This window comes from Mesocricetus auratus, unplaced genomic scaffold (genome assembly GCF_017639785.1).
Source record: "Mesocricetus auratus isolate SY011 unplaced genomic scaffold, BCM_Maur_2.0 Super-Scaffold_100028, whole genome shotgun sequence".
Taxonomy (NCBI): Eukaryota; Metazoa; Chordata; class Mammalia; order Rodentia; family Cricetidae; genus Mesocricetus; species Mesocricetus auratus.
Window position 1 is genome coordinate 9,043,389 of NW_024429209.1, and position 6,190 is coordinate 9,049,578.

The following is a 6,190-nucleotide window of genomic DNA, read 5'->3' on the forward strand; positions in this document are numbered from 1 at the left end:
CCCAAGATGTTAGTAAAGATAGTATCTGCTGCTATAAAGTATTTCAACATAACATTTCAAACCAGCATCAGTGTGTTTCTCTTTGCATAAAAAGATGTTTTCAGCCACAAATGACTCCCCTCCATATAGTGACTCAGGGATCTAGGCTCCATTTCTATGATGGATAGAAGCTTTCTTCACTGTACAACCCCAAACTCTCCATGATCCCCAGCTTTGCATTAGGAGAATGAGTGACGAGGACTTGACCTGGAAGTGGCAGCCATCATTCTCTTTATATTTCATTAGTTAGAGCACATTATGTGGCTACACCTGATGCATACGAGTCTGGGTACCTAGCAAAGCAAAGGAACATACCTAGGCTTTGCCTAAAACATTCAAGAGTGAAATGCTGTCTTCTGGTGTGAAACTAAACTATCTGTGGATACCTTACTTAACCTCAGGTCAGTATAGGATGCCAATGTCATGTGAAACATTCCACAGCTCTAGCTTTTAAACCCTGGTTTCCCATTTTACACTCCAGGATTTCCATAGCCCCATCCTTCTCTCAGCCTTCCCACTAGCCTTCCCTACCCCACCCACCTCATGCCCTAGCAGCATCAACTACAAATAGCTTATGCAAAATTACACACCATGAGCCAGGGAGGAAGATGGAATGAATTTCAGCTCAAATCCCAAACAGCATCCTTATCTCCAGGAGAAAACTACAATAGCTCATTTCTTTGCTTCATTATTCTCTTACAGTAGCTATGACAGTTTCTTACATTTTTTTTAAAGATTCAAACACTCCAAGGATCAGCAGTGGACAAGTTAATGAGAAACACAATTGTTGCTGTTAGAAGTAAAGAGCTGATCATGGTGAAATGTGAAGGAATTATTGCATTTATCTAGGGTTTGTCAGTTTAAGTGCAGGAAGCTAATGTTGGGGAAACATAAATGGTCTTTGAACCAAATGAATAACGCAGCTGCTTCTTCCTGCTATTTTTCTTGTAACAGTTATTAAATTAAATACACATAAGTTCAAATGCCCCTGAGATAATATATTGAATACCTTTGGGGAATAAGTCATACTTCCATTTTGGAATGCCAATTTGAGCCTACCTTTAAATCCCTTCCCTCCAATCTTCCAATAGAAATGTACCAAGAAATGCAAAGATCTAATTGAAAGAGTTTATCTCCAGGCTAGAAATCAAGGACAGCTGTTCTCAGCAAGCCAAGACCACTATGGCATGTCTAGGACATAACGAATTAGATTGAGAGGACTATTGCCCCACCCGCAATCCAAAAAAAAGGGGGAGGGAAAGGAAACCCTACTCAGAAAGTGTACATGCCTGGTGTGGTAGTACAGGCATCTAATATCAGTTCTCAGAAGGCTAAGCAGGAAGATCTCTATGAGTTCAAAGCCAGTCTAGCCCATACAGTGAGTTCTAGGCCAGTCAGGGCTGTATAATGAAACCTCAAAACAAACAAAAACAAAGAGTATGAAACTTGGATCTCTAATAGAGCATATTCTCCAAGCCCTACCAAAGGAAAGAATACACCAGGGTCAGCAGTAGCATACAAAAGCAAAATGAGATACATGTCAGATGGATACATATCAACTACTTATGGACATGTGTGGAAGAAACACAGGGCAAGTACAGTGAGCTCATCTTGGGACTCACCTATTCTCATGCATGCCAGCCTCACCTTCAATGTCTATAGTACTTGAGTTTTCAATGAATTCTGCCTGTCACCCCCACAGGCAACTCTGTCCCTATGAGGCAAAACAGAAGTCTCAAGGCCCCGAAGCAGGGTGTAAATATGGCAGTTCTCCTCCCAGGTGGAAGAACTCTGAGGTGCATGTTTTATGCTGGACTAGTGTTCCCCAGTTTTGGTGAGCTCCAGCCATCCATACAGGAACTTCCTAGATGGTACACCTTGTATGGGCTGCCTTTCTCTCCCTGCCACATTTCTCCCTCCAGCGGAAGGTGAAATTGCCTCTCCAACTGTGTCAGGATCTGTTTCTGAGGAAATACAAAGTGAGGTACTAACTGAATATTCTGAAGGGGCATTAGTAAGTCACACAATGTAGTCATTGCTATCACAGAGCTGCATGAAATACTAACTTAATATTCTGAAGGGGTGTTAGTAAGTCACACAATGTAATCATTGCTATCATGGAGCTGAAGAATGAGCAGTGGGCCTTTTAGGGATGAGGGCTGTTGTCTGTTGTCTGTGCTAATGTCAAATTAATGTGAGCATGACAAAGGACCCATCCTGTGAAGAGTCACTATAGTGTCTCTCTCTCTCTCTCTCTCTCTCTCTCTCTCTCTCTCTCTCTCTCTCTCTCTCTCACACACACACACACACACACACACACACATACACACACACACACACACACACACACACACACACAACTAGATACCACGTCCCTATTTTAGGGGAACATTAAAGCTTAAATATAATATCCAACAGAATCCATGTCAATCTTGGAAACACATAAATCTCTCAAAGAATAGTAACAGAGCATGTTTAAAATCGCCTCCTGGAACCAGTGAGATGGCTCAGCAGATAATGCACTTGCACACAAGGCTGATGACCTGGGTTCAATCCCTAGAGCCCATGTAAAGATGGCAGGAGAGAGCTGACTCCACAAAGTTGTCCTTTGACTTCCATGTGCATGCTGTAGCATGGTGTACCCATACCCACACTTCAAACTCACGCGATAATTAAGAAAATTTAAAAATCACCTACCAGAAGTGACTATTTGGTGTTCAAAACAATGCCCAGTTCTATGAAATCCCCGCAAACATCTGGAGAAACATATGAGGGACCTTTAGGACTCATTCTCAAATATTGTAAGACCCAAACCACACTGCAGGATGTAAATACTAGGAGAAATGGATGAAAGATGAGTGGAAGCCCTCGCATCTTTGCACCTTTTCTAGAAATCTAGAGTCATTCCAAAATAAAGCAAGATAAGAGTCAGCAAAACAAACATCACTCTTGCAATAGAGCTATTTTGAGCAGGAAAAGCAAATACAATCATCAAAATATCTAAATTAGTAGAATCCAAACAATGGATTGGATGCTGCCAAGACACGAAGCAGTCATTTGGAAGATCAGTGGGAGCGACTTCTTCAGACTCAGAGAAAAAGACAAAAATAGTGAGACAAGGGAGAAGGATGGAGAAATGATCTGCAGAAGTCCAATAAGCCCCAGTTTTGAATTCTAGAAGGATTGAACAGACAGATGGAAGAGACATGATAATAGACTAAGGAACAGACGGAAAATTCCCTCAATTGTAAGCAGTGGATTTGTTCCCAAGGATGGTGAGTAGTGCTGGTTGGAAAAGCATGGCAGAAGCTCAGCCCAGGGGCCAAGACTACACCCTTGGCATCTGCACAAACCATGTGTCAGAGAAATGCAAACGGCTCTGGCTTGTCCTGTGCTTACAACAGGGTAATTGAAGCAAAGGAGAGCCCAGGATTCCTGGCATGGCTCCCAGTGAACTTGGGGCTTATATAGGTCAGCACATCCGAGGAGCCATAAAGGTAGGTGGTCAAGCTTGTCTACACAGCTCTGGAAAATGAGCAAAGCTAAGGCAAAAGGTGGGGGTGTGGGAGGTGGGGAGGGGACTTGGTCCCATGCACTGTTTAATTCCATTCATCCCATTTCCCTGCCTTCCACACCCATTTCCCACCCTACTCTGTATCCAGTCTGGAAAGTTTTGATAACCTCAGACACTCTCTGCTTTCTCCCAGGGCTATTTTATTCCCAGGTGATGACTTTTGATGAGCAGCCACTCCTCTCTGTCCCCAGAACCTTAACCCAAGTCCCATCGTTGGGCTATTTTTCACAATGTCCCAGCATTGCCTTCATATTTCAGTCTCTGAAACTGAACTGTTCACTGAGTACAAAGACTTGGACCAAGCCAGGTGTCACAAACTGACACCATGATATCATCGTGTCACACTGTGCCCACATTGATACAGATGATGAGGGCAGGCCAGATGGAGTAAAGCCTATGGCAGCTACGGAGCATGCAATCTCAGGACAGTGGGATACTTCTCACAGCCAGCTCAGTGTTTCGTGTGAAAGCATGGACTGAAAGAGACTAGCTCTTTGAGTTTTTCAAGGAAGAACTTCCTTGGATGCTCTTGGTGCAAGTGGCATCCTGCCTTGTTTTTAAGCATGGGGAGGTGGTTTCTAATCTACTTCAGTGCATCCATGGCACACAGATGATGTCAGGTAAACAGTGCTGAGAGTTCAGTGCTGTAGAGATACTGTCAGACCAGCAAATGCCCAACACATAAAGGTCCCCAAGGAATCACGTGGAATCTCCACACAGCCAAAGGTCAACTCCATTCTTGCCTTAGAGATAGGAAACTCACAGTGGGGCAGACTATGGGCTGCCCTATGTATACAGTGTTAATGCTAGGAGCTAGATCTAGATCTCCCTTGTTACCAAGGAAACTGAGGCCCAGTTGTAGGACTCTGAGTATCAGTAATAAAAGAATTTAAAACAGACTCAGAAGGAAACTCAAGAATAGTTCTGTTTGGGAGAAAACAGTACAGACAAGCAGAAAATACCAGCAGCCACGAGGAGGAGGGAAGATCATCATGCCTTTTAAGTAAGGCAGAAGGGCACAGAAAAGGCCTAGGGTGCTAAGGATCTGATTTCAACGGGCACCTGAGTCTAGGCTTTTGTGTCCTGAGGCAAAGGATTATAACAGGCAGAAATGGCTATACAGGACAGAGACATCTTACTAAATGCAAAGCACTCCCAAGAATGGAAGTGGATTAGTGGACTAAGGTGAGAGCCCCAGAGGTGCTGGACCACATGGACCTTGATCCTTTCTGGGATATTTACATAACACCTGCCTCTCTCAACTTCATGTGTCACAGGCTTTTTTCATATATTCTCTGTTAAATGAAGTTCAGGTGCTGAGGGTTTCCAGCCTCCCCTGTGAACTTGCTTCTTCCACGTGTTATTTTTGATGTTTCAGCTTCTGGTCCTCACTCTCCTATCAGGCCCTAAACTAAGGCACCTCACTTTTTGTGTTTAACCATCACCATGTAGGTTCTTAGACAAGTTAATCTCCATACTTCTCCATCTTGGCCACCAACCCCTAAGCCTTCTCTAAGTTTCTCCTGCCTGACTTCCTATACTGTCCCATCACTAACCCAACCTCATTACCTTCCTTTGAACTGTGAAGCGGCCTCCCAGTTGACCTACCTGCTTCTGGAGCCTCTCTCACTATGCTCTCCACAATTCTTCTAAATAGCATTTAATGAAAGTTTTACACACTCTTGAAAGACATAAAAGGCCACATTCCCAGGTTCCATGGTTGGGTTTCTTTATTATCAAGTGTGAGCCATCTCCTGATCTCATTTCTCACCACTGCTATACCAAATTCATAGCATCAACACCCTCGCTGATGTTCTTATCATGTCCTACAAGACCTGTGAGCTTCATCATGCCTTGCTTCTGACCGTGTTGAGCTCTCCACTGCAGGGCTGTTTGCCTTCTGTGGAGAAATCTTCCCCATGCTGAAGACCTGTCTTGAATTGGGCCCCAACATGAGAATTTCCTGAAACTCCAGAGTCAACAACTAGTTTCCCACTGGGTCTCTTAATCACTTTCTTGAATATCTACCTCCTCAAATGGATGGCTCTCCTTCATGTGACTGTTCTCATGCCTAGCAGAGGCTTAGATATCATTTGATTTCAATATATTCCTTGAACGTAAACAGCTACTCCACACTCTGCAGTAGATAGAAATGACAAAATGTATTTCAAAGCTAGCTCAATTAATTCTTTCACCAACCCTACAATTTTCTAGTTACATGCATTTTACCAAGGTGAAGGAAGACATTCAGAGAGCTAATATGCCTAAGGTATGACAGCTAGGAAGTAGCAGCCAGAATGAAATCCAGGGATTCCCATTTTGTTAATGGTTCCATATTTTCCTTCAACCTCAGCAAAGCCCTTGATGGTTTTCCCTGAGTCTTCTCCTCCTTCATCTAGTTCATCAGTCTCCGGTCTTTCTGTCATTCCTGAGTCATGACTCATCACTCATTTAAATACAATGAAGAAGACCACTGTGGTTCAACCTCTGATTTCACTCCCACACCTGACTTCCTCCTGTTACACCCAAGGCAAATACTACTGACTCCTTGGAAATTTAAGGTATGGGGAGATGAAG